Genomic DNA, 19,901 nt, shown 5'->3' on the forward strand with positions numbered 1-19,901 from the left:
ATTTAAATATTTCAGTCCGCACCGCCAAAAAATCCCACCACTTCACCATTACTAAGATCAACTCTTTAATGCTGTTTTGGTAAATAATCGCTGTTTACAGTGAAAATCACAAAAAAAATCAATAAATACAAAATACAGAGTTAGTGTGTTGAAACAGCCGGTTTCTACAGTTAACTACTGTGCTAGTGCGGTTCGACTAGATCTGCACATGTATCAACCTAAAAAGGGCAAAAGTGTACGCGGGACTGAAATCGTAATACGTTAGAACCCCCTAATGCACCACGTGAATGAAGAGTGTTTTATATCTTCACTCATTCTCGGTTCAGACTAGGCAACAGAAGAATGACTCTCACAGGAAACAACTTTAATAGCGCAGAACACACGCCTACACCTGAAAATAAACTGTCGTGTTGACATACGACAGCTGGCAGCACACGTACGCACACACACGCCAGCAGTCGACATAATATTTACGTAGGAGTAAAAACTTTAAGTAACATTTGTTTCTCCTCGAGCGGAGACCGCTTGTCACAGGGGAAAGACTGCATCAATTGTAGGAAGAACTTATGAAGACTGTTTTCCTTCAAATGTTGTAAAGTATATCGTGAAAGAAAAAACATAAATTTTGCACCTCACTACTCCATTCATGTTCATACAATTTCCTACGGCGTCAAATGTGCTGTACATAAAAAGTGACCTAGTACTGACGACCTAGCGCATACAAACCTTCATATTCCTAGTTATAATTCATTAGTTATCGCCATAAACCGAACGCTAAATATAAATAATGGAGCAGCTGTGTTTTCACAGGTTCGTTTTGTGCAAAAAAAGCCTTCTGTGATATTGCGCCGTGTACCATCGTGGAAGTTGGCCGACGTTTCAGAGGTCCTTACTGCCTTCATTATCATCGTCATGGTTAAGGAAAAAGTAAGTACATTTGAAACGTCGGTCAACTTCTACCAAACTACCAGGCGCAACATCCGAGAAATCTAAAATGTTTATATTTGATGCAGTAAAGACCTGAAATATCACAAAATATTTCCCTACTTTTCTGAGATATCCCTTACTACAACATATAAGGACAGCGTATTATTAACCGTTTAAAGCTCAGGTAAGGCCACAATGTTTAAATATTACTTAAATGAACTTCTTGCCCCAAAGGGTTAAGAGGCCATAGCTTAGCTCCGAAATAAAAAAAATCATACCACTGTTAAATTGGCGTTATTGATAATAAGTAAAAAGATGGTACGTTCTGTAATCTCATATTATTCAAATCAAGTTTCATGAAAATCCTCAAATTAATTCAAAAGTAGTCACAAAGACGTGTGTCCTTATGAAACATGATATGTAAAGTATACTTTAATATTGTCATTATAATTCCTCGTAAAGCAGGGGACTAGATGTGTCGAGTGCAGGAGCCTTAATCACTGCAATGGAGACATCACTCAGGGGAGAACGACTACCCTCACTGTGAGAGGTCGGTAGATAATGGCGTGTCGTATCACGTGACGAAGTCTCGTTGACGGGATGATGTCGGTAACAGGGGCACTCCCCCCATTGTCTTCTTTTGCGCTAAAAGCCCTTCCACTCCCTTAATTTTTTTTTCTTTCTGTGTTGAATGGGACGGAAGATGATATTACGCAGACGTCTTAAGCAAGGTGAGTACAATATTCAAAGAACGTTCTTGTACGAAGAAAATTCTCCATTCATTAGCAGATACAACGAAATAATTTATACTGGATACTCTTCATCCCATTTCTTCCTATCCATCTCCGTCTCTTTTTCCTCCTAGTTCATTCTCATCTATCGTGTTGTTGTTAACCTTCGTCTTCTGGGTTGCAGCGCCGTGTACTCTGGTAAAGGTTCACCGACGTTTCAGAGGTCCCTTGCTGCCTCGATCATCAGGACGATGAGCTATCTTATTTTAAACATCTATTCCTTTATCACAATACATTTCTTTTCCTTCTCTTTCGTCTTCTTTACGCTGTTTCTATGTATTCTCCCTTTTCAATGTTTTTCCTGATGCTTCTTTGCGTAATTTTTCTGTTACAATTAATATTAAATGACAAGTAATACCGGATTAAAAATTAAAAATTGTAACCTGAGTGATATAATCTAGTTCAGTTAAAAATAGCTTCTGTGTCCGAGGCCTGGTGTCCGTTTCAGGGTAAATTTCAAAATTTGTCCTCGCGGTCAGAGCGGAGTTAATTGAGGGTTTTACACAGTGCGGTTTGGAAAATCTAATTATTTGATATGTAATTAATTTTTGATGCTATAATTAATTTATAACGAGTTAATTAACTACGACGTTCAAAATTTCAGACAACTCGCACAACCCCACCATTAACAAACGCTGATAAGGCTCTTCAAATTCAAAATTTAATCTCGCGTATTAACATTATGGTCGTGTCTGTCACGATAATAATCTTTGAATTATTATCAGTCCTGTTACAAACGATGCCTTCCTGCGCGTGGAACGCGTTTGTGGTTTCACGACAATTGGAAAGCGTACTTTGATATTTCAGGTTTCCATGACGGTGAGTATGAGGATGACTGCCTTCTGGGATATTGAGTCGTGTAGTTTGCAGAAGCTGATCGACGTTTCAGAGGAATTTACTGCCTCCATCATCAGGGCATAATCGCCGGGGGCAGAACTGAAATATATCACGACCACCGCCTCCTAAAATATAATCTACGCCTCACTCACATATCCACTTAAGTAGATGATTTAAGTTGAAACACAATTTTTAAACTAAATTGGAAACAACAGTTATCTGAACAGATTATTCTACTCTAACTGCGAAAATAAACAACCCCAGCAAAATTTTGAACGGCTTCTTACGTTAAACTCGAAGACAATGTAAAAAGTAACAAGTGAGCCTTGGCAAATGGTACGTTTTAGGAAAGTTCCCGTGTTATTGTAAAGCAAACATTTTCATTTCACTGTAGATCCGACAACGCTGACGAGGATGTTGAACTTGGCAACGAAACACGAAGATTACCTCACTGGTTTTCCCCAAGAGGTGAATATGACACCTTGTTATTATTTCTGCAAAGTCACGAGGCCTCGCACGAAGTGTAGTCACGACTGATCTCCACCCACAACATAACACGGCACAAGGTTTCGTGAAAATACACGATCATCCGTGAAGTCTCAGAGATTATCGAATGGGGCTTCACAGACCACAGTACTATTTCAAATACGTAAGGCGTTTAAATTCCCTTGAAGAGAAACACGACTAATGGGGTATATCCGGTGACGTATTGGGAAAAAGAATAATCGATTACGTCACGGACAATATTTAAATAATTTTATATCCATATTTATCATACCTTTATGGAAAAATATGTCTTCTGAATAAAGATATATTTACGATTTCCAATAATTTAGTCTGTAGAAAGGATAATAGTAATATGAATTAGGCTATATTTCTGTGTGTAACACGCCACGACCATAAGACTCAACTAGCTCGCTCACTGGATCTGGCTAACGATGCATTTTAACTAATCAGTTCTGCTGTGATCCAGTGTATGGAGTACCACCGAACCACGAAAGTAGGACAGAAAAATTATTTTTTATTTTTCGATTTCAAATTTTTGGCCGGGCTAACACGGTAGCCAGTAAACGGAGAGGCAAATCGCGGGTAGATATGGACGTCAATCCGATTATGCATTTCGTCTGAGTGTTGTATATGAATGTATCACTACCATCATTAATAGCATTTGGATAACTAAGTTATCCGCATCTGTGATATGCCCGCTGTTCCCATCCCTAGTCGAGCTCTGCGCCATGTCACGAGATATTGTTGAAAGCGTCCAATTGGTTTATTGGAATTATCACGTAAAGCGACCATTCTATAGCACATCACTTCACGAGGGATAACCTTAATCTCCTAAGAGTTCATGAATAATTAATGAAAATTATGGGATTCCCCACTTCTTCCTGAAAGCATTATTGATCTATCGAGTACATCGTTCACTCCTGTCTGAAGACTCTTTCCGTCGTTTAATGATCTGTTGAATTGCAGCTGGCTAATAGACGTAACACAAGATATATTATAGTTATGTCGACGTTTCTAATACACAAGATGATTGCCAGCCAGGGTACGGGGCGGGAGGGCCAGAACGCCAAGTAAACTACTCACTACTTGTCCCTTCCATCTTCTTTGTCAAAATTAGAGTACTGATAGTAAATTTTAATACATAGGAGTTTGCGTTGTTTACGCCAAAAAGTTTTTTACCGAAGTCTTGTACATAAATCTCGATGAAACATAGATCACTTTTAAATGTATGCAACTATAACTGATATTTTCAACACTTGTTCAATCCCTTCCCATTTCTCGTCTCCGAGACGAAGTAACTGTTCCGTTCCAGTGGATCAACCCCACAGTTTCTCTTTCAAAAGAGAAAAAGAATTTTTCCAAAGAACTTTCTTAATTACAGCTAGTACGATGTTCAAATTGAGCATTCCAATTAATTTTTCAAACGGTTTAATACAGACTACAAAAATGGGATGATGTGCTTCCAACGGTTCCAGCTGGGGGTCCTTCATGAGTACAGAGAAGAAAAACTTCTCTGGTACAGCAAATTCAAATTAAAACGTCCTATAGTTCCCAATATCTTACTTTCTATCGTATCTAAGAAATATAAAATCAAAAAAAAAAATTCATTTTGTGGCCGCTTACGTTTGTGGACATTTGATCCCGAGTACCCAGATATGAAATAAAATTAAAAAAAAAAGGTGATCTGTAAAATCGTTGGGGACGTAATATCAACGAGCAAATAATGCAAGGCATAACATAACGTAGCAACCCATAAACCAAATTTCAAGGTAATCACAATATGAATGTAACGCAAATCGGCTAGAGTTCCAAATAAGAATGGCTTTGCCCTATTTACATTTGCTTTCACTGGAAACTAGTTGAGGGTATCCTTGCTCAACTGACTTTCAGCTCCGAATAACTTCGAGCTCTTAAAATACGTGATTCACTTCAAGGGATCCAACATCAATCAATCAAGAACTCCACTGGGGCCACGCTACATCAGCAGAAAAACACATCATTTTAACCCTTGATCAAATAATATTAAAAAATGTAGTCACTACCTCAAATAAAAAAGTGCCCTCATTACAAAGCAACTGATTGATGCTGTTTATTAAGTGAATAATATAAAACAAATTAATACCCTCTATGAGCAAAACACTGTTAATGGCTATTAAAGCAGGTGGTCCAAGAAGTTACTACTGGGCTTTAAAGGGTTCGAAATGAGTTCATAAGATGTTTAAAAAAACTGGGTACTCGCGTAATAGACATGTATCATAGACTATTAAAATGGCGCTGTGGTTTCAGTAACGAGTGCTTAAAGAAAATTATAAAATTCCTTTGGAATGTAAATTGTGTTACAGAACGTCAATGGGTTACATAGGAACTTAAATGTATAAAAATCTAATGACTGCAAAATGGGTATATAGCTCGCAAAATCTGTCAACGCGTTAATCACTAATTTTAACAACAGCTTAGCCTAAAATTATCTTAATAACAAGTCATAAATGCTCAAATAAAAAAGTAACTTGTTACATGTCTGGCAACAGAGGATTAAATTCTTGTACGGCCACGTACTGAGTCCACTCAGCGTCCAAGCCAATTTTCGTCAGACAGTATGACAGGTCTGCGCGTTAAGATCTGAACCCCGAACATTCCAAATGGACAGAAATGTCAACAACTACGCAGAGACGTTCGGTGCGAGTATCCGTGCTTCGGCTTCTAGTTGGAAACATTTGTTTCCTTCAGAACAAGGAGCAATGCGCATATTGAATGTGACAGCGTCTATACAGGCATGGGAAAGAGGAAAGCTGATCAAGTGTTTTCTGAAAGGAAGAAGTGTCCTGCTGGAATCAATGGGACATCTTAATCCCATCAGCTCTGAGTGGAAATACTAATCGTCTGAGAAGCCCCGAGGAACTCCACACCCCCCCTCCCCCCAACGAATCCGCGACCGGACAGGAAATCGCGGCTCCGAGAACACAAGCTTGTGCCATCCTCGTAGACATCTGCAATTCGTTCATGCCACACAATTCCCGACTAACTGACTGGCCGACAATTTAAGCAACTAATTAAACAATGAAACAAACAAAAACCTCTATTTGTCAACATAGTAACTTGCCGACATTTTCAGTAAAACATATTATTGTCGGTTTTTTGCAAAAAAAAATGTAATATGGCAGTGTAAAAAGATTATTCGTTTCGAATATTAATCAGCAGTAAAATTATTTTACCTCCATGCTGTATCCAAAAACCCTCTTCGTCTCCCGTTGAGAACTGTATTTCTCTATCTGTTCTTTAAATCAACACGACGTTTCGTAATGCAGAGTGGGTATCGTTCATATTTTGCATTTCAACGGCTACTTACCTGTAAAGAAAAGAAAAATAAATTATTATAAAACAAAACCTATGAGTTTTAACCACAAAAGAGAATAAAATTAACAACGACACAAATACGTAGAGCACAAATTGTGTATATGTTTCGAATTATTAATGCATTTGGTTGATTGTTAGTCTAAATGAAGTTTAAAGACTTGATTCTTGCCTGAAAGAATACACAACACTGGTTAATACTGTTTAGGGTTGTAGGTAATCACTGTTTATTCCCAGAAACTCATAAACACTGCGGTCAAAACGCAGAGTTAATGAAAGTTAACATTGGTGGTAAAAATAGTTACCACTGTGCTTTAAAGGATTAAGAGGCTTAAATGTTCTATAAATCATACTCGCTTTTATGAAGGATCGATTTTCGGCACAAATCCTGTCCCTACCGGAGTTCCTATTCACTGTGTTCATATTAGCTCTCTAGATAATAACAGTAATTATCTGAGCGTGTACAGAAGCTTATCTTTTACACTCTAACTTGCCTGGCTTTCAGCAACCCCACCAGATGTAGTAAGAGTTTTTATATCATACGAAATTATCCAGCCCCAATTAACATCGCCGTCAACAAATCTGAAACAACGATGTGATGTATTGCTGCTCCGATCCATATCGAGCCACGTATTTACTATTACCGTGAAAATGCTTACAGCAGAATATTAATCTTTGTAAGATTTGTGGTTTCCACAGCGGTAAGTATGAAGATATCTGTCTTCTGGGTTGTTGCGATGAATCGCCCTGATGACGGAGGCAGTATGACCTCTGAAAAGTTGGTAAACATCGACCAGACTACACAGCGCAACAACCCAGAAGACAGAAATCTTCATATTTTTAATCGCCCTGATGACGGAGGCAGTATGACCTCTGAAACGTCGGTAAACATCGACCAGACTACACAGCGCAACAACCCAGAAGACGGAAATCTTCATACTCACCGCCCTGATGACGGAGGCAGTATGACCTCTGAAACGTTGGTAAACATTGACCAGACTACACAGCGCAACAACCCAGAAGACAGAAATCTTCATATTTTAATCGCCCTGATGACGGGGGCAGTATGACCTCTGAAACGTCGGTAAACATCGACCAGACTACACAACGCAACAACCCAGAAGACGGAAATCTTCATACTCATCGCCCTGATGACGGAGGCAGTATGACCTCTGAAACGTTGGTTAACATCGACCAGACTACACAGCGCAACAACCCAGAAGACAGAAATCTTCATATTTTTAATCGCCCTGATGACGGAGGCAGTATGACCTCTGAAACGTCGGTAAACATCGACCAGACTACACAGCGCAACAACCCAGAAGACGGAAATCTTCATACTCACCGCCCTGATGACGGAGGCAGTATGACCTCTGAAACGTTGGTAAACATTGACCAGACTACACAGCGCAACAACCCAGAAGACAGAAATCTTCATATTTTTAATCGCCCTGATGACGGGGGCAGTATGACCTCTGAAACGTCGGTAAACATCGACCAGACTACACAACGCAACAACCCAGAAGACAGAAATCTTCATATTTTTAATCGCCCTGATGACGAAGGCAGTATGACCTCTGAAACGTTGGTTAACATCGACCAGACTACACAGCGCAACAACCCAGAAGACAGAAATCTTCATATTAATCTCCTTTGACAAACTCCTAAATACATTAAAACTTGTACTCCAATTTGCAACTTACTTTTATGTTGGCCATGGCGCAGAATATATAAACCAGTACGTATACAAAGATGGAAAAATTGTTTTTAAATTTGGGATGTACGCAACTAAACTTCTCCGCTTTTAAAATGCATCATTTCCTGTGTCTCACGTGTAGTGGACTCCATGTACTGAGCAGTTTTAGTTCGAATGCAGGGAACTTGGTCTGTCCTCAGGGGCCAGTTGCAACGAACACAATTAACCTCGTTCAAAGAAACGTTGTTAGGGAATAGGGGTATTGTGAGGGGGGGGGGGATAATGCAGGCGAGTAGTGTGTTTATTAGCACTCATCACATTTATTTGGGAAGGAGACTTATAGTTTTGCGCAATGAAACAGCAAAGTTGTTTGTTCTGATGTTTGTAGTGGATAATGCAGGCTCCAGATAAACACTGAAATTGCAAGCAGCACTTCTATATTACCTGACCCACCTCTAGTAGCAGTTTATACACAGAGTGTCTCAAACAAGCTTATTAAAATTAGCATAATATTCCAGGAACCAAACCCAAACTAATAAATACCTGTAACTAAACTCCGATCCGCTGTTCGAAATTAGTATTTGCGACCCGAATAGCGAACGCCGGGTTTTGGGATCGGTGCATCAAAATATTTTCAATCACATTATTTTAAATGTTAAAAATCATTAAAAAAAAATAAGTCTCTGGATAGGTGGGGTTACGTTGGAGGCTACAGAATATGAAAACGTTTTAATTAAAATTTAATTCATCTGTGACAGATCGTAACCGGTTCACATTTGTTTCTACGACTGAAATATGGACCGTCATTTTAATCACATCACATCATTTCTACCCCTAATAACACAAATATATATCCCAGTTTTAGTATAATTTTCTATAAGACCCTAAATTTAATTTCGATTTATACAAGCTTATTCCATATTGGTAATGTGTACACGTATTGAATAATTACACCGTTTTGTATTATCACAGACTAATAAACAACACCGACGAACAACAATTTAATAATTTCAAAGAGATCTGCGGTTATGGAGAATTTTCTGAGTACTATTAGCTTCTGGGTCACATGAAAACATACTGGCCTCTCGTTGGATTTAAGCTTCCTTTTACAAACTATATTAATTATAACAGCCAACAAATTTGTTCCGAAACTGAGATTCCTGTATTCTTTCTGGCTTTATCCTACAAACTGCCACACCCACCCACACGACTATAGCCTGCCATATCACATTAAATGTATATTTTATTATAAATAAGATTTTACTTCATAATATATAGTTTTACTTCCTTTAATCAGAGGAAAACTGTTATCGGAAAAGCAAAAACTGGTTTACATCGCAGGATAATATTAAAATACAGCTGCATCTTAAGTATATGTGGTATGAGGCTGTGGACTGTAGGGAATATTTCATCTGGTTCAGTATTTTCCTGAATGCGGTAATGAACATTCTCGTTCTATAAGAAAGGAGAATTTATTGGCCAACTGAGCGACTGTTTATTTTCAAAATCGTTTCTGCAGCATGGAGCTACTTAACAAAAACTCAATGGTTCAATTCGTTTTAAGTATATTCCTAGCAAACTAACGAAGTTTCAAACGTTGACCATAACATGATGAATACATTGATACCGATGTTTCATACGATAAAACGCGATGTAATGCAAATATATAATATTATTAAAGGGCTATTTAAGGGCAGTATGTCAGGTTCAGAGGTTACATAGTGTCAAATAGCATAGGAAAATGATTATTAATGACGAATACGTAGGAATATATAATAAATCAGTAGTCACCTATCCCAAGATACTGCCTTACTCAGTCAAGGAACCTTGCACGTAGGCCAATATTCGAACCGAGCATCCCTCAGATACACGTCCAGGGAGCTGCCATGACACCGGCGTCTTCGGTACGTATATCATAAGTATCACAACAGATTATTTAATGGCGATATCTCAGTTACAGACGTTGTATGGTAACGTATAACAAGGAAATCTGAACGGAACGGAATAAAGTGTGTGGAGGGGTAGGAAAGACGTCGTAGTAGATTATTTACACTGAATAAAATCTCGAAGAATTTGAACCTTTAATCCAGTCAAGATTAAAACCAAGTTGGCTGTCTCTAGAAGAAAAATCCACAGCACTACCACTACATTCACCTACTTGGAAGAAGGAAAAAGGATTAAGAAGTCGCACGACGTAACATGACACATCCCATACCCTCAATCCATGGCTTGCGGTTTGCATCCAGTGCCCCTTGAATAATTGGTCTATTGCCTGACCTTATCTTCTTGTTTGCAGAAGTAGTAGCCCTATCTACATCAGCACACATGCAACATTATGATGGCTGCTACTTGCATAATAACTCAGCGAAGCAAATGACAACCGGCTTCCCTGAATTGCATGTCTGCTCTGAAACCTCAGTCAGTGCCCTTAGGATTGAAACTCAAAGACAACTCACCATACAATCAATTTAAAAATACACATTCAAATATGGAACAGCACATTTCCAAACGAGCTTCCTCTGCATTTAAATACTAGAAAATTACCCGTCAACAGTGACGAGAAAATCTAAAGCAGTACTTTAAAAAAAAAAACCCTGCACCTTCGAGCCAAAGTCAGCGTTGTTAAATGAACCAAGGACCTTCCTTTTTTCCCTCGGTTTTATATTCATCGGATTCTAGGACTCAAAGCTCCACTTCTGTTGTTTACTCTCTCTCATTAATGTCTCATGCGTTCCAGATCCTTACCGCGGTTGCCCTATCATTTGTTTGTTTCTACGTGCCCTGAACATCCTCCTTGCAAACACTTTCTCTTATTCTGTCTCTTTTTCTTATATATTCACAACACTTTACCTTCATTACCCAAATTCATGCCGAAGTCTCCATGTCTCATTGAAAGTCAATGTTACTGCTAGGTCTGTTAGACTGTGCTCATTGATAATTAGTTCATTTAACAACGCGTTCTTGAGTATACAAAATACGTAGAAAAGGTTTCCAGTGGGAGGAAGCAATGGTTCCATGTTTCACTGCATCATCCGGGTATTCGCTCGCAATTACTGACGAAAACCACAAAGGAATACAGATTAGTCGACTTATGAGCTATCGTGCACAAGAAACCACAAATACTCATTCAAGGTTACTTAAGTGGTAACGGTTTTGGCATATTCGGGATGTTATTGGATATAAGAACGACCGGGACACAGGCTATAATGAATGACTTTTCCATGGTTATTCTTGGTACCTCCAGTAATAGTTAAGTATTAGCCCACCAACTCTTTCAAAATTTATCGAAATTATAATAAATTCTTCTCGGGCTACCAGACATGTCACCTGACACGGCTGGTGGCCCGAGAAAAAATCATTGTACTCAGTGGCAGTGAAAGCTTCGGATAATTTATCGAAATTTATCAGCTTTTCCACAGATCTAACATTTGGTGCCAAACAATCGCTACTCTTGATGCAGAGATGTTAAATAACCTATAACAATCAGCTACAAAGCATTGAAGTAATGACAAGCGTAGTGACTGTCCCCCGCTCCCGCATGAGTCAAAGTAACAGAGACTTATTTTCAGCGCCTATGTGTTTGTGGGGTGAATTACTTGAGATGCGGACAATGAAGAAGCAGGTGGCCACCCCGATACACAGGACAGAGGCTCAGAAAAATGGCAGATCCCGAACTGCCGACCGACGGCTTCAGGTCTTCCTATTCTGGATTAACTCCCACGCGTTTAATTAATTGCATCTGCTTCATATTTGATCCTGAAGGAAAGCCGGTGGGGGCTGACGCTGGCGTTGTATATCATGATTCATCACCGACTGATTGAGTCATGAATCACAATTTGTGTTTAATTTGCCAGCTGCTTCCCCCTCCCCCGCGTTATTTGCAATAATGTTTCTAATTCAATGTTTATAGGCAAACCGGATAACGACTGTTCATATAAACCAGGCACTGATATGCCAGTAAAAGATAACTAAATCAATGGAGCAGAGTCCTTACAGAAAATCTGATAGTCGCTCAGCTGGTAAAACAATTTTTCAGGCTTTATGTAAATCGAACGTTCATTGCCGTGTTCATAAAAGCCAGTCACTGAATCTTATCTTCAGCCAATTGAGTACTGCCGATACCCCAATCCTTTTAAATATTTTAATATTATCATCCCATCTACACCTGTATTTCTTAACTGGCCTTCTCTCTCCGGGTATTTCTACTGAAATGTACATGTCACAAACTCTAAATAATATTTAAAAATGTGTTAAACAGTGCTACAGTCCAGCTTATGATCTCAAACACGTTGGCTTGTTCGAGCAGTTTAAGGATTAATATCCTCAACTTTTAAAACTGTACTTTGAATTCAATCTCTTTTATAGAATGTGTATCCACCCATAACACTTGATCTAAGAGAGTAACAAAGTTTATAATTAATAACTTCGTTGACCGCCTTCAGCATTTTAATACCGGCACTGCTAGTAATAGTAATGTATTGGTGAAACCATGGATAATGTCACGCAAGTCTTGATATTTTAATTAACTTTTGATTATGAAAATTAAGAAAGTGGTTTATAACTGACAATTAACTTGAAGAACGTAGTAAACACTGAACAGTATAATTTCGTACAATCCATCCGGGTTCTGGTACAACCTCTCTGTTCACAATTAATAACAGAATTTACAAGCGATGATAAACTACACTCGTTACATAACTGACCCTCTAGCACAGGGGTGACCAACATACGGCTCGCGGCATAACTTCATGCGACCTATGTAATGTATCAGCAAGTAACTTGTAACTTGTACCGTTCCCAGGGCAAAGAAAATCGAGGTGATTGTCCTAGGCGCCCAAACTAGGTATTACAGTATTTCTTTAATTCTGTGGTTCCAATCAATTTAATTTTGTTGAGATATGAGTTCAGAGGTTTATTTCTGGATTTCCTATGATTCTCAGAATAAACAGCTACAGTTCCTATGATGCAGGCTGTAAGTACCCCTAAATAGTCGGAAAACTTCTACCAGAATACAAAGTGTAAACATGCCAGAAGACAGCCTTCATCACAACACTTCTCCACTACAAAGGTTCGACTCTTCGACGTTTGGATCCCAACTCGGCGACAGCACAGACTGTTGGAAACATTTATTCGTGTTCCGGAGTCCCAACTGGCAAAATTCTGGAACAGTACCTTAAAATAGAGCACAATGGTTTCCTTCCACGTCCCTTCTACATCATCATCCCATCATTTTGCCTTACATAACCTATATAACTGGAAAAGCGTTATTAAATTACCGAATAAATCAATCAATTAAACTCTCTAGATATGTATTCTAAAGCTACTTAGTCCGAAAAGCAACTGGGCTAACGAATGTCGTAATGTCCTTCATGTTATTTTCTCAAACAATCCTGAGGAATTCCGGAAAGTTATATCAAGCAGATAAGCCACGAATGCCAAGCTTCAAATCCTTAATCATTCAACATGAATAAACACATTTCCTTCACATTCCGTGGCATATAAACCTGTGAAGTTAAAATTGCGTCCTAAAATATTCTATGAATATACCAATGATCGAAACATGTTTGAAACAGAATGTGAACCTATTAGACACGACACGTCGTTTCTATCTGATCGTACATTACCAAAGCCAAATTCATAAACACACTGAAACGAATCTCGTTTATACTTTGGGTTTTCTCAGTTCTGAGGGTCCGTACTTTATCATAATCTTGACGGTGTATCACAGTTTTGCTTTCATACAGCACTGCTAAATAAATCACAAGTTTCTTGAATTTTAAAAATAATATTATTTTTAACGAATCTGTCTTTTAGGTTTGTGTGAATTATTTCAAGATACGAAATGTAATAATTATTTTTAACGGTCGTTGAACAGCCTTTGGCCGATTTACAAAATATATTTTTGAAATAATATCCATGCCTCCATAACACACCTGTATGGGCACGGACTACTTAAGTAGGGGGCGTGTTCTAGGGAGAAACTGAAGTATTAACTCCTTTAAATCCAACCTCTTTGAACTCGGACGTCTAAATTAAAATTAAAATAAAATTAAAATAAAAGCTGTGATTAAAAATAAAACAGAGATAGAAAACACACTTTAGTCTCACTCATTCGTGTTTGAACGTGGAAATTTATTAAAGTTGCTGCTTTTCTGTACTGTTACTTCTAGTTAAACTGGAAAGAGAATGTGAGGGCAGTCATTGTTTTAATGAATTATGAATATTTTGAGATTGAAAGAGGAATAATAATGACAGAGTACTGCTTCAATCCTATGTAATCCGACTGGTCACCATAGTAACCAGAACATCGTTGCAATTTACTCATTCAGTAGCAAAAGGAGTAGAACCTAATTATGTTTGTAGACTGAGGTACAAAGAGATTATAACTTTCTCGGAAAATACAGTGATCAATTTATTTCATTCCAGGAGTTAAAAGAAGGGTTTCGGAAGTGATAAAACTGAGTGGAAAATTTGTATATTTAGTTGCATTACACGTTACTTTTATCAACTGTGAAGGAGAAAATATAACTACAATAAACAAGAAAAAGGCTAAATTCATTTCAATGGAATGAAATGTTAAGAGATAAAGTACACATTTGTCTCCCTACTATTAATTTACAAAATTTGTAACCGCGGCTGATTACAAGATGTTCTATTTACCGCGCTACATTTGAGCAAAGTGCTTGTGACTGAACACAGTAAATAGTTCAGTTACTGCAATTACGTTACGCCAGACAAAAAGAATCTCCCATCTAATGAGCCCATTCAAATATCTAACGCATTACATGAAAAAACGCCAATAAAATTATAAAATTTTTGCGGATCATAAACTTCACGACTAAGTAAATGTAGAGAATAGGGGAAATATACTGTCATGGAGGAAAAGACGGAAGGAACGTGAAAATAAAATGGTAGATGCAAGCAACAGCATAGAATGATATGTAGAGGATCGAAAGGAACGTATGCACGTTGTAAAGAATATTCTGAGACCGGTACGGACATTAAAATGTACAATTCGTGACTACGAGAAGATTTACATTGCACAATAGGTTTGAAAGCGAGATACATCGTTGATTGCATAGAAAGTAGTAATATTAGCCCAAACACCCGGATTTATTTAACATTTCATAACTTAAGTTCGTTATATACAGCCAAATATAAAAATGTAATAATTACGAACTGAAAATATAAGCTGAACTGACTCTTCTCTGTGTCAAGGTATATTATGCCACCATCTGTCTGCGACTGAAGAAGACCCATGATATACCTAAGTCCCGCTTCAATGGTAACCAATGCCACTGTTATGATTGACTTACTTAAGTATCCACATTCTGTTCTAAATATCTTCCCGAAATTGTTTTTGTGTAACACCCAGTTGCTAGTGTAATAACGGAAACAAAATATCGTTTCGATTTTCAGTGTCTGATACAGTGAAAAAGTCATAATCGTAAGACGCACTGAGGGACTTCCCCGACTACGTGTGGCGTTTGCCTAGTGCTCGGGGGACGGTAGCAGAGTTCACATACATCTGCCTACAAGACTGCAGAATACAAATTGCATAATAAAGCGTACAGAATGGTAATGTGTCCATACTTTTATCAGATAATGATTTTTGTTTTTATATAGAATGATCCAAGTAAACTACAAGGCAAGACAAATTGCTAACTCGTATTAACATACGTATAGCTTCAGCTTTCGGAAATGAACAGTATTGAATATGAACACAAGCGTACATTCATAAACCAAAATAACTTCAAAGGGTGAACAAATTCCAAAAGGCAAGACATATGCTTTTTATCGACGTTTTATCAACGACATATTTTATACTGCATCAAATGATAATATCAGTAGGCCTGCTGCATAACACACGTGGCTGAATAAAGTAGCCTATACAGAAAGATAAGTTGAACATTATTTTCCAATGTAATGAAGTATTCGCTTTATAAAACGCCTCCTTCTTATGTAGAACGATCAAAGTAAAGATAAATTGCTAACTCATATCTTCTGCGTTATTAAACTACTAACCTAACCTACCAGAGGGATATTTTGTTGTGGTTCTACGTTAGCCGGTAACAATAATCGTGGAATATGCCGTGAAATATTAATTTTACTCGGGTCATCATCATGATCTCGTCAATCGCGTGGCCGCCCTTATAACCCGACTTCACGTATCTCTATTTCTAAGAAAAATGTGTATAAAGCGTAAGTTTTCACTCTCGATGACCTCATTAATCGCTTCCAGGAAGCCGTTTAAAACCGCTGCAACCATCGGATGCTAATGGATATTCATCGTTCTCAAGGTTAAATAAGAGCTCAAGGCAATCATTTCAAACTATTATTGTGAGCTAATTACACAGTAACTAAGCAATTTTGGGTAAACGCTAAGCACTGTCAGCGAATTAGGCATTGGTTCGTATCACCCGAATATAACTCTCAAATCAACATTCCTAAATTTCGTAGGAACGGTTCATTGTACAACAAATTGAGAAATGAAATAATACAGAAACAAAAGATAAACGAAAGAAGAAGGAAATAAACGAAATAAAGTAAGACAGGAGAATAGTAGCGATGAAAAATGTAAAAAGAAATAAAGCGAACCTGGCGAAAATAGAGAGCTAAAGGAACAAATACAGAAAGAAACGAAGATAAATAAAAAATATAAATGGCAGAAATCAAGAATCAAAGAAGAGTGATAGAAGAAGACAAATTGAAATAAATACTGAAAACGTAACAACGTTTAATATTACAACTTCACAGTCAATCAAAATGACACAAATTCTTTAATGAAACGGTACGGTACCTTACGGGAATGTCCCGCCTACAACACGCGAGGGTCAGGCAACTGGAACAATTTGCTGCGCTGTGGCTCGGACATGATCAACGCTGTTTTATTCTTATTCCTACATATACATGTTAACCATGACGAGAAAACTGCGTTTGTGTCTGTACAATGCTGGACTGTCCCAGCACACTCCGATACACACGGGAATTTAATCCCAGACAAAACAACCTTCCACGTACCTGCTATAACCATTAGGCGTCTTGTAGCCTTGTAATCACGAGGCGATTATGTAATGGGGGGACAGGTACGTTCAGGGAAATTGTACTTAGGCACTTTGTAAAATAGCGGGCAACGTGATATCCAGTCCGGGTCGCTTCAGCGTTCGTAAGTCCCTTTACTTATAACTAAAGTACATAGATGTATTGTAATATAAACAAATATAAGATGTAACTGGATATTTCGGCGGACGTGGAAGTTTCTGGGTGTCTATAAAGAGTAATTACTTGTTCCATGAAATATAAATTACCAGAAAATGAGTATCGAGTGGGGACCACAGCAGGTTCGGTTTAATGCGCGTGTAACACCTTAAGACAAAATTCTGGTTGAAAATTTGAAGGGAAGAGATCACTCCGAAGACGTAGATGGCGGCAATCAGAGGATAATTTTAAAATGAATATTACGGAACAGAGTGGGAGGAAGGGAGTGAGTTGGACTCATCTGGCTGAGGATATGGACCAACAGCGGAATGTTGTGAAGACATGGAAAAAAAAAATCAGTTTCCAAAAGAGGCGGGGGCTGAGATACTGCCAGCTTCTCAATAAAAACTGTGTTCCGTTCAGTTAATTGTAGCCTGTTTGGATTTAGTCATAAGGCGGAAATATGTATTAGATTAAATAAAACATTGAAGATTTGAGAAAATACAATCAAAGGACTCTGATAACTTATTCTTTCTCACAAACCAAAGGAGCATGAAACTGATGACTATTCAAATGACGGCCATGAAGTCGTAATAGGATTGCGCGTAATCCGTGGGGGAAACAAGATGGAGAAGAACGAGAATAAGTAGGTGGAGAAGAATTATGAGAATACTGAGAACGGGGGAAAATAATAATAAGAAGAAGAAGTCCGTACTCTGCGACGTATCATAGTCGAAGGGTTGTGGCGTGGAGTTTCATGAGCAAATGTTACAAGGAAACATTATGTCACGAGGAAAAGGCAGCGGAAATGCCCGAACGACGCATCCGTCATACGAAATATCTAACACACGAGAGAGCGACCTCCGTGTAACAGTGTTACAAAGAGGCCTATCCGAGAACTGTACTCGGCATCCCCTACACACTGTGTGCCTCCTTCTTCAGGTCTTTTTCATCGTCTTGTCCTATTATTCTGACTCTGTAACTTGCGTTTCAAGACATGTTTTACTTTTCGTCGATTCTCATTTTTCTTACGTTCTGTTTGTCTTCCTTCTTTATTGTTCTCCTCTGTACCTTGTTTTATGGTTCAGTTCACTCATTTATTTGCACTTTTTAATATTTATTTATCCCTCAGTGAGCATTCTTTCACTATTTTCGTTTCATTCATCAACATTATCGCAATTATATCTCTCCGTTCACCTTGTAGTGTTCTTTCGCGGACATTCAAACACAAACGCTGCACAAGAACGTAGCCGACTGGTTTCTCTGTACAAAAATCTCTCGCGCTGACTGCATTATTCTTACTAAAAAGAAAAGAGCGACTAACTCGCTTGTTACCCTTCATACAAGTGTCATAAACGGGTTATGATTATCATTAGAAGGTTGCTATAACGAGCATAGAAAGCAGGCAACATTCTTTCTTATAAATACTCAAAAATGCAGACCTACAGGTAGATAATAACAGTATCCGAGATGTGTTCAACAGTTTCAATGCAAGAGGTTACTAACATCGCAACTTCCCGTGTGTTAATGGAGACGTTCACGTTTCTAAAGAGCTATAAGCTTCATGCTGCAATGGACATTACTTTGGACGATGACAGTAAAGCAGTGAGACCATACGAATTTTATAATGGTGACAGATTTTAGCTATTTCTTCCGCCAAAAGCTTATAATAATATTTATTATTATTTCTGTGTTCAATTTGCCACAATCCATCTTCCTTCTCCACTCTTGACAGCATTTTGGTTTTGTACAGCAACCTCGTCCCTTTCGAGATCGATATGTTGTCTGGAAATCAATTACAATTACCGAAAACTCTAAACTAGAAATAATTCAAAGGAAATTTGCATATTTATGATACCGAAGATTTTTAATGGCATATGTAATTATAAATATAAAGATAATATCAAATTCCTTAACACTCTATTTGAGGAGAAGGTATCTTGATGTCACTTTTAAAGGCAAAATTAATTTCTCAACTATTTTGGATCCTATTGGTCTGTACAACGTACTACGTTAATCAGAGACTACTTTGTTTATACTTTGAATCTTAATTTCAGAGTAATTCCCTTAGTCATCAGTATTTATTTTTATCAATGCAGTCTACAGGAGCATTGACATCTTTGACGAATATTGTAGTTTGTTTATTGATACATCAGTTTCTTAATGAAAATAATTTTTCTTTTTTAGTTGTTTCCCTTTCAATTTTAATTGCATTTTATTATGTTTTTAAACTTAGTTCTAGCGTCTTAATCGCGAAGATCAATGTGGACACCTTCACCGCCGCTGGAACTTCAAATCTAACATATTAACCCTTCTTTAACTCCTTGAAACACAATGTTCATCTAAATAATATGTAGTCGCTTGCGGAATTTGTGCAGTGAGGTATTACAACTCACTAATGCTATAAAACTGCTGGTATCACAATATGTAAAAATATTTCATCTTCAGGAAACCTAGAATATATTAAGCCAGCAGCTAACTCCGGCAGATGTCGTGGTGTGTAGATAATGGTCCTCGCATTTTATGCTAATTGTGTAAAACATTTTAGCCTTAAAGAAGGCGCTGATGTGCTATACTATAAGCCGTCACTCAAG

General features: G+C 37.9%; 1 protein-coding gene across 4 annotated transcripts in view; it reads right to left on the reverse strand.

Moving 5' to 3' along the window:
- The window catches only part of side-II (sidestep II transmembrane protein), a 547,262-nt gene that overhangs the window by 230,830 nt on the left and 296,531 nt on the right, over window positions 1–19,901 (reverse strand). The window lies entirely within an intron of this gene.

This window comes from Zootermopsis nevadensis, unplaced genomic scaffold, assembly GCF_977971745.1.
Source record: "Zootermopsis nevadensis isolate Lab colony 2312 unplaced genomic scaffold, Znev_1.0 Znev_ptg000021l, whole genome shotgun sequence".
NCBI classification, from domain to species: Eukaryota; Metazoa; Arthropoda; class Insecta; order Blattodea; family Termopsidae; genus Zootermopsis; species Zootermopsis nevadensis.